An 11,255-nucleotide genomic window follows, 5' to 3' on the forward strand; every position below is an offset into this window, starting at 1 on the left:
CCCAGGTCCAGACAGGTTCACAGCCGAATTCTACCAGACACACAAAGAGGAGCTGGTACCATTCCTTCTAAAACTATTTCAAACAATCCAAAAAGAGGGAATCCTTCCCAAATCACTTTATGAGACCAACATCATCCTGATACCAAAACCCGTCAGAGACCCAACAAGAAAAGAAAACTTCAGGCCAATATCCATGATGAACATAGATGCAAAAATCTTCAATAAAATATTGGCAAGCCGATTGCAACAGAAAATCAAAAAACTTATACATCATGATCAAGTAGGATTCATCCCGGGGATGCAAGGCTGGTTCAACATACGCAAGTCTATCAACGTAATTCACCACATAAACAGAACCAAAAACAAAAACCACATGATTATCTCAATTGATGCAGAGAAGGCATTTGACAAAATTCAACAGCCCTTTATGCTAAAAACCCTCAATAAACTCGGTATCGATGGAACATATCTCAAAGTAATAAAAGCTATTTATGACAAACCAACAGCCAATATCATACTGAATGGGCAAAAACTGGAAGCATTCCCTTTGAAATCTGGCACTAGACAAAGATGCCCTCTCTCACCACTCCTATTCAATATAGTACTGGAAGTTCTAGCCAGAGCAATCAGGCAAGAAAAAGAAATAAAGGGTATTCAAATAGGAAAGGTGGAAGCCAAATTGTCTCTATTTGCAGACGACATGATAGTATACCTAGAAGACCCCATCGCCTCTGCCCAAAAACTCCTGAAACTGATAAGCAACTTCAGCAAAGTCTCAGGATATAAAATCAATGTGCAAAAATCACAAGCCTTGGTCTACACCAATAACAGACTTAAAGAAAGCCAAATCAAGAACGAACTGCCATTTGCAATTCCTACAAAAAGAATAAAATACCTTGGAATACAACTCACAAGGAACGTAAGGGACCTCTTCAAGGAGAACTACAAACCACTGCTCAACGAAATCAGAGAGGACACAAACAGATGGAGAAACATTCCATGTTCATGGTTAGGAAGAATTAATATCGTGAAAATGGCTATACTGCCCAAAGTAATTTACAGAATCAACGCTATCCCCATCAAGCTACCATCGACTTTCTTCACAGAACTGGAAAAAACCACCATGAACTTCATATGGAACCAAAAGAGAGCCCGCATAGCCAAGTCAATTCTAAGCAAAAAGAACACAGCAGGGGGCATCACACTACCGGATTTCAAACTATACTACAAGGCTACAGTAATCAAAACAGCATGGTACTGGTACCAAAACAGAGATATAGACCAATGGAACAGAACAGAGGCACCGGAGGCAACACAACATACATACAACTATACAATCTTTGATAAACCTGACAAAAACAAGCAATGGGGCAAGGATTCCATGTTTAACAAATGGTGTTGGGAAAACTGGCTAGCCATGTGCAGAAAGCAGAAACTGGACCCCTTCCTGACACCTTACACTAAAATTAACTCCAGATGGATTAAAGACTTAAACATAAGACCTGGCACCATAAAAACCCTAGAAGGAAATCTAGGCAAAACTATCCAGGACATAGGAGTAGGCAAGGACTTCATGAACAAAACACCAAAAGCATTGGCAACAAAAGCCAAAATAGACAAATGGGACCTAATGAAACTCCACAGCTTCTGCACGGCAAAAGAAACAGTCACTAGAGTGGATCGGCAACCAACAGAATGGGAAAAAATTTTCGCAGTCTACCCATCTGACAAAGGGCTGATATCCAGAATTTACAAAGAACTCCAACAGATTTTCAGGAAAAAAACAAACAAGCCCATTCAAAAGTGGGCAAAGGATATGAACAGATACTTTACTAAAGAAGACATATATGAGGCCAACAATCATATGAAAAAATGCTCATCGTCACTGGTCATCAGAGAGATGCAAATCAAAACCACGTTGAGATACCATCTCACGCCAGTTAGAATGGCAATCATTAAAAAATCTGGAGACAACAGATGCTGGAGAGGATGTGGAGAAAAAGGAACACTTTTACACTGTTGGTGGGAGTGTAAATTAGTTCAACCATTGTGGAAGACAGTGTGGCGATTCCTCAAGGCCTTAGAGATAGAAATTCCATTTGACCCAGCAATCCCATTACTGGGTATATATCCAAAAGTCTGTAAATCGTTCTACTATAAGGACACATGTACACGAATGTTCATTGCAGCACTGTTTACAATAGCAAAGACCTGGAATCAACCCAAATGCCCATTGATAATAGACTGGATTGGAAAAATGTGGCACATATACACCATGGAATATTATGCAGCAATCAGAAATGATGAGTTTGTGTCGTTTGTAGGGACATGGATGAATCTGGAGAACATCATCCTCAGCAAACTGACACAAGAACAGAAAATGAAACACCACATATTCTCACTCATAGGTGGGTGATGAATAATGAGAACACATGGACACAGAAAGGGGAGTACTAAACACTGGGGTCTATTGGGGGGAAAAGGGGAGGGCCAGTGGGAGGGGGAGGTGGGGAGGGATAGCCTGGGGAGAAATGCCAAATGTGGGTGAAGGGGAGAAGAAAAGCAAAGCACACTACCCTGTGTGTACCTACGCAACTGTCTTGCATGCTCTGCTCATGTACCCCAAAACCTAAAATCCAATAAAAATTTAAAAAAAAAATTCATATATATAATTTATATATACATATATATATAATTTATATGTGTGTAAATTTTAAGCCAGGGGAAGTGGCTCATATCTCTAATCCTAGCACTTTGGGAGGCTGAGGCAGGCAGATCATGAGGTCAGGAGAGTGATACCATACTGGCTAACATGGTGAAACGCTGTTTCTACTACAAATACAAAAAATTAGTTGGGTGTGGTGGTGGGCACCTGTAGTCCCAGCTACTCAGAGGGCTGAGGCAGGAGAATTGCCTGAATCCGGGAGGTAGAGGTTGCAGTGAGCCCAGATGATGCCACTGCACTCTAGCCTGGGTGACAGAGGGAGACTCTGTCTTAAAAAAAGAAAATTGGCCAGGCATGGTGGCGTGTGCCTATAGTCCCAGCTACTTGAGAGGCTGAGGTAGGGGGATTGCTTGAGCCTGGGAGATTGAGGCTGCAATGAGCTGAGATCACACCATTGCACTCAAGCCTGGGCGATGGAATGAGACCCTGTCTCACACAGAAAAAATAAATAAAAGGAGGGAGAGACATTACTGGCACAAAGTACCACTTAGAAAGGAATAATTTTAGAGTGTGGTTGATTTAAAACATTAACTTATCTAATTACCTCATTAAATGGATTATCAACTCAAAAAAAAATAATAAATAAAAAAAATAAAGGGAGGACAGCTTTGGATCAATAAGGTTTGGGGTAAAGAATAGTAGGTCAATTTTGAACGTATTCTTTGAGATTCTGAAAGTCAAATGGAGAGTTCACATTTGGCTGGAAAGACAAAGGTGCATCCAGTGGCCTTAGGCATACTGACTGCTCTGTGTGGTCATTTTGGTGACCTGTGGAGAGTTCCAGAGCAAAGTGGGGAATCTGTGTACTGGGAAGTTCATTCCACACCAGAATTAAGAGGTTGTGGTCACTTGTAAGTTACCAGTTGTGGTCTTTTACGCAGGAGTGAAGTTTATTTCATTTATTTATTAAGACTTTCTCTATCTCAAGATACAAGATTTTAAATGATGAAGAATGTGTCTCTGAGAACAAATTCTTAAATTAATATGTCTTTTCTTAAATATTCATTCAAGATTATTCTTTTCCCATTGTTTACCTTTGCTGTAGTTTTTAGAGCAAGACTGAGTTGTTCAGTGAATACAAGGTGTCAGTGAATACTGGATGGCTGTTGTAACTCTAAGCTGCCCAGAGAATTCGAAGGAACAAATATGAATTGTGGATAGGGGTGGGAAATATACAATCTCACTGAAGAAAAGTTTTGAATGAATTACCAAACTGTAAAATAATGGCAACTGACAAACTAATCTGTGAAAATTAAGTTCTTGATTTAAGAAGGCAAAGAGTGGAAATAGCAATGAAATCTGACATCAGCATCAGCTGCAAATCTTTATGTGCATAGTATAAAATAAAAACATCACAAGATGTCTCCTTCTGGCCCTTCCCATTCCCCCAAATAGAAAATAATATTGTCAATAGTACTATTTTGGATTCCAGGTTTATACATAAACACATGTATATATGTAAAGCTCTGTTTCACAGCCTACTCCCATCCCAAATCTGAAACCCAAATATCTTCCAACTAGGTTGTTAGCTGATAAATCTATCTACAACCCTTCTCAAGAGATCAAATTACAATGCCTCAAGACTAGATCCAAGCGAATAGATTCTTTATAATGAATCTGTAGGCATCAGAATAAGTAAATAAGAAAATGTCCAGAAATGAAAGCTTCCAATATTCCTTCATATTACATTCATTTGCCTTTTCTGAGTAACCTTGTATTTAATTCATAGCATCTATGAGAAGGTATATTCAATATGCTAAAAACTATATAGCATTTGGAAAAATTATGACAAATATATCATTCATGAAAATGGGATTTGACTACTTTTTGTGCATTGATATTTGATGTTAAAATTCCATTTTTTTTTAAATCACAAATTAGCTGGGCATAGTGCCTCAAGCCTGTAATTCCAGCATTTTGGGAGGCCAAGGAGGGGATTGATTGAGTCCAGGTGTTTGAGACCAGCCTAGGCAACATGACAAAACCCTGCCTCTACAAAATGCAAAAGGTAGCTGGGCATGGTGCATATGCCTGAAGTCTCAGCTACCCAGGAGGCTGAGGTGGGAGGATCACTTAAGCCCAGGAGGTCAAGGCTGCAGTGAGCCATGATTGTGCCCCTGTACTTGAGCCTGGGTGACAGAGATCCTATCTCAAAAAAGAAAACAAATTTCACAAATTAGAGAATAAGAATTAGTCAAATCTTAGATTCATAACTGTGTGCAGCAGACATAGAAATAATTTACATATATATGATCATTCAAATAGTAAGTTGGCCATGTATTGAGGAGTGAGAGAGTGAGTGGGCAGTGAGGCATGAGGAACAATGCTTTTTTGCAGCCTCTGTGATTTCATTATATAATCAAAGAGTAATTGTTTTGCCATATGTATTCTTTCAGAATGAAAAGAAGTTAGAAAATATGGTCTTGAGAAATTGCTAAGAACAGCAATTTTTGTACTACTTTATTTTTATTCTTACCATTAGTTAAGTGTTAAGCTGCCAAGTCAAAATCATCTAGTTTAAAATAATCCACCTCACAGAAAGTTTTGATCGAATAAACATTTATTCTATTCATCCATTCACTTATATAATCTCATATATAAGACATTTTAACTTCCTAAATATCAGTATATTCTTATAAGCATACAGTTAATTTTTGTGTCTTGAAGCTAATTAAAATATGAAGAATCTGTTTCATGTAATAACCAAAAGATTCTGCACATCTACCTTAGGAAAACTTTTACAGTATACTAAGTTGAAAGCTAATTTCCAGCACCATAAAAACACTAGAAGAAAACCTAGGCAATAGCATTCAGGACATAGGCAAAGGCAAGGACTTCATGACTAAAACTCCAAAAGCAATGACAACAAAAGCCAAAATAGACAAATGAGATGTAATTAAACTAAAGAGCTTCTGTACAGCAAAAGAAACTATCATCAGAGTGAACTGGCAACCAACAGAATGGGAAAAATTTTTGCAACCTACCTATATGACAAAGGGCTGATAACAAGAACCTACAAAGAACTGAAACAAATTTACAAGAAAAAGACAAACTACCCCATCAAAAAGTGGGCAAAGGATATGAACAGACACTTTTCAAAAGAAGACATTTATGCAGCCAGCAAGTATATTAAAAAAAGCTCATCATCACTGGCCATTAGAGAAATACAAATCAAAACCACATTGAGATACCATCTCATGCCAGTTAGAATGGCAATCATTAAAAAATCAGGAGACAACAGATGCTGGAGAGGATGTGGAGAAATAGGAATGCTTTTACACTGTTGGTGGGAGTGTAAATTAGTTCAATAGTGTGGCAATTCCTCATGGATCTAGAAATAGAAATATCATTTGACACCACAATCCCATTACTGGGTATATACCCAAAGAATTATAAATCATTCTATTATAAAGACACATGCACACGTATGTTTATTGCAGCACTGTTCACAATAGCAAAGACTTGGAACCAACCCAAATGCCCATCAATGATAGACTGGATAAAGAAAATGTGGCACATATACACCATGGAATACTATGCAGCCATAAAAAGGGATGAGTTCATGTTCTTTGCAGGGATTTGGATGAAGCTGGAAACCATCATTCTCAGCAAACTGACACAAGAACAGAAAACCAAACACCACATGTTCTCACTCATAAGTGGGTATTGAACAATGAGAACACATGGACACAGGGAGAGGAACATCACACACCAGGGCCTATTGGGGGATGGGGGGCTAAGGGAGAGATAGCAGGGGGTGTGTTGAGGGATGGGGGGCTAGGGGAGAGATAGCAAGGGGTGGGAGGATTAGGGGGTATAACATTAGGAGAAATACCTAATGTAGATGATGGAGGGATGAATGCAGCAAACCACTATGGCATGTGTATACCTATGTAACAAACCTGTACCATCTGCACATGTACCCCAGAACTTAAAGATAAAAAAAAGAAAAGAAAGCTAATTTCCAATACTGACTGCAATAGAATAAAATAAATGGCATTTGCTTTTTTTGTTACTATGGGCATACACCCAAAAACCTGTTCCCACTACATGTGCATACAATATATGCACAGGAATATATTTGTATTATTCTAGGCTTGATCTTTCATTTTGATTAATAAAATTAAAGATTTTTTTCCAATTGACTAAGAACTCTGAATTTGTGTCAAATATATTGATAATCTTATAAACTTTTCTTGACTTTCAACTTCATAGCAGATTTGAAAATATTTATCAAACATTCACTGAATTTCAATGTGCATGTTAAAGTGTTGTCTTAATTTATATAAGTAGATTAAGATATGTACATGGATATAGGAGGAAAAAAATGAAGAAACTATCTGCAAGAGCTTATCTCTATTGGCATACTATGCTCAAATGGCTTGAATATCATGCAAAAAAGTTGTGAGATGAGGATATTAGCATATAAATTATTTCCCACTTTCATTTTAATTTAGAATATGCATTTCTTCTAAAGAAATTGTCAGTCGCCTGAAGAAAATGTACACAGATGGAGAATTCAGAAAGAGTTAAACAGCACACTCAGTCCATCCTCCCAAAATAAATAATCCATTAAATCATTCTTTTTTCCTTTCTTAGAAACTGAAAGAACAGACATGGTCTTTGACCATTCATTAAATACACAGGTAACTCAGATTAAGCAAAGCTTTTTTTTTTCTTACTTTTTTTTTTTTTTTGAGATGGAGTCTTGCTCTGTCACCCAGGCTGGAGTGCAATGATACAATCTTGGCTCACTGCAACCTCTGCCTCCTGGGTTCATGTGATTCTCCTGCCTCAGCCTCCTGAGTATCTGGGATTACAGGTGTATGACACCACACCCAGCTAATTTTTGTATTTTCTGTTGAGACAGGGTTTCACAATGTTGGTCAGGCTGGTCTCAAACTCCTGACCTCATGATCTCCCAGCCTCAGCCTCACAAAGTGCTGGGATTACAGTCGTGAGCCACTGTGCCCAGCCTAAGCCAAGCTTCTTATTCCCTTTATGCCTAGTGTTCCAGTATTGGAATTATTTTTATCCTACTGCTCAAGGTCATTGCCAAGGTCCGATTTTTCCCAAAAATGTCCAACCTCCAGCATAAATGGGTTAATAGGCAGATTTAGCAATTTCATCATGAGAAGGCACTTCAGCCTAACATCCAAACTTACTAAATCTACAGACATCTCTTCTCAGATAAAACATCTTTGCAAATCCAGCACTGCAGCGTGACAGGATCAACTCCATCAGTTTGCTCCCTTGTCCTTGGGATTGGTTACTCTGGTTTACTTCTACTTCATAGATGATTCTTTCTGCCTTTCTTTGCCTTGTCTATCCTGAAGAGAAATACAAGCTCTCCCTCTGCTCAATTACTGCTTGCACTATAACGTGACACTTGCCAATAAATACATAATGAGAAGAGCATTTCTGCCTTTGTTTCCTTCCCTCCAGCGGAAGTGACAACATCTTACTGATTTCTGAAGGGACGGAGTAATCTCAAGTTCTTCCTCCCTGGAGTTTCCTTTTTGGGTCTCGTGGTCTCAGGATGCACATGTTCTCTTCCTCAACAACTGGATATGTGGCCTGTCCCTGAAGGTGATCATAAGATCATAGTGTTAAGTTCAGTGAATGAGAAATAGTTTGCATTTAGAAATTTTGAGTGGCCATGAATGTGAGCCATGATCTTCACTTCATTCGTAATAAAACTAATATTTCAGTCTCTTCCTTTCTCAACTGACTTTGAACTTAGTAGAGAAAAAGTGTGAATAAATACACATTAGGGATCTACCACACTTGAGTGCCACTCTATACTGGACACTATTAGGCAGATAACACCATTGATATTTGTATAGTATTCATAGTTTTCCAAGCACTCTCATTTGACCCTTCTAATTGTCTTGTAAGATAAGATAAAGAAGATGCTATTTTCACTTTCCAAACATGGAAATTAGAAGTCAGAAAAGTTACGTGATTTGCTGAGTGTTGGAGCTTGGCCTCAAATGCAGGTATTGTATTAAATGTGAAGCTATTTCTTGATATAACACATTATAATATCTTGCTACAAGGTAAATCCTTTATTATATATCTCTACTTTTAGTGCTCTAATCAAGCACCTCGTTTTATTGCATAAAATACATAATGTGAATATTTTGTGTTGATTACACATGAACTTTAAAACACAGTATCTTTGTTTATCAGTGTTTCAGTATTATTTATTGTCCATTTGAATTGACAGTACTTGAAGTATGTACTAAATATGAAGATTCTTGAGGCCTATTACAAAACTAATGACCTACTGATCAGACCATGTATAGGCCAAGGAAGTATTTTTAATAGCCACCCCATCTGCATATTAAAGCTCAAGTTCCACTAGATTCAATTATCAATTCTTAGCGTTTCTTAAACACTCTGTATTTCACATTGTAAAACTCTTACACAAAGCCTTACTAGTATATTGTCAATTATATATTACCAAATACACCTCATCATTTTCCAGCTCCTCACTAGTTTTAACATTGTCCCAATCCATTTACAAATTCTCTTCTTAAAGGCATGCTCAAATGCAGCTCTACCATGAAGACCTCAAAGATTATTCTCCTCTTAAATGCCTTAACTCTGTCTGTAACAATTGTGCACAATTGTGCACGATTTTAAATAAAATTGTAACTCACAACTTTAAATTGTTACCCAAAAGAAGATAAGCCCCTCCTGGAGAAGATAAGCAAGAATTGTACCTGTTATATCTCAGTATGTCACTGTAAGTGATATTAAATATTAATTATAAATAAAGGACAATATGGCTGGGAACAGTGGTTCATGCCTGTAAATCCAGCTCTTTGGGAGGCTGAGGCAAGAGAATCACTTGGGTCTAGGAGTTTGAGACCAGCCTGGGTAATATAGAGAGACCTCATCTCTACAAAAAAAAAAAAAAAAAAAAAAAAAAATTAGCCAGGCATGGTATGGTGGCATGTGCTTGTAGTCCCAGCTACTTGGGAGGCTGACATGGGAGGACTGCTGTGGTGGTGGTGAGCTGTGATCTCTCCACAGCATTCCAGACTGGGTGACAGAGCAAACCTTGACTTTAAAAAAAAAAAAAAAACAACTTCCAGAGAATTAGTGAAAACAAGTATTAAAATTCTCTGGGAGATTTCTGAAAGGACTAAAGGAACCCAAGTATTTAAGATACTACACTACTTTCTACAAAGAAATGTCTGGGTAGTATTTTTCAAACAGCAGGTGCTCCATCTTTTCTGAATGAAAGGCTCCATTGGCTGAAAGAAACAAAACATTAACTAGCTGACAGAAAAGAACTAAATTTTTCAGAAAAAGTAGTGTTAGCTACCAAGATATTGTACTATAACTAAACTTTTCCTGGATATTTAGACAAAAATTTTGTGAATAAAGTTAAAAAAACTAACATTTAAGTACAAGGTACTATTCATATTTGGAAATGTTTCAATATAGTTTAGGTTTACTATTTTTGCATATTTTATTAATATTTAAAATATTTGGAGACTCCTGGAAGATGGCGCTACAGGACCAGCTCAGGATTGCAGCTCCCAGTGAAAGGGCAGAGGGTGAGTGGACACTGCATTTCCAGATGGATCTTAATTGCCCACAGACCAGGAGATTCCCAGGTGGAGGAGCCCCAGGGGTAGCCAGCACAGCTGTTTCGGCCAGCGCAGCTGTTTTGGCTGGCGTGGCTGTTTTGGCTGGCACCGCAGCACAGCAGCTCTCCATACAAAATTCACCAGTCTGGTCACCCTGTTAAACTGGCAATTAGAGATCTGGGAAGGCAGATTAGCACATTCATCTGATTAAATGGGACTCAAACATAAAGCCAGGCCAGGAGATTCCTGGGCAGCAATGTCGTTTCAGCCGGCGCAGTGGGTCGCCGCACGGGAAATCAAACAGATCCCAGAGCCCTTTCAGCAGGTGACTGGAACACCTGGGAGAGAGTCAACCGTTCAACTTATTTAAAAAGGCTCTGAGGCAGGGAGCCAGGTGATCAGGCTTGGCAGGTCCCACCCCCACAAAAACAAAGAAACAAAAAAAACTGCAATTGGAAACGCTTGGAGTTGAGAGTTTCACAGCAAGCACAGCTGAACCCAGGACGGTGCAGCTCGATGGGGGAAGGGCGTCCACCACTACTGAGGCACTCCACCCCTACGGAGATAGTCTGCCATTGTTGATGCAGCCTGCCGTTGCCAAGGCAACACTCCATAACAGAGAGAGTCCGCCATTACAGAGGCGGGCCACCATCACCACGGCTGTTCTAACCACACCCATATAAACAGGACTGCAGGGAAATACACATGGCAGCAGGGCGGAGCCCATGGTAGCAGGGCGGACCTCAGAGCAACTCAGCAAAGCTTCTGCAGGCAGGCAGTGACTAGGCTGCCCCCTTGCGGGCAAGACAGTGCAACAGATACTCATAAATAAAGCCCTAACTCCCCAGGACAGAGCACCTGGGGAAAAAAGGGGGTTTTATGAGTTCTGCTGCAGCAGACTTAAAAGTACCTGCCTAGCAGCTCTG

The sequence above is a fragment of the Callithrix jacchus genome, chromosome 2, assembly GCF_049354715.1.
Source record: "Callithrix jacchus isolate 240 chromosome 2, calJac240_pri, whole genome shotgun sequence".
NCBI classification, from domain to species: domain Eukaryota; kingdom Metazoa; phylum Chordata; class Mammalia; order Primates; family Cebidae; genus Callithrix; species Callithrix jacchus.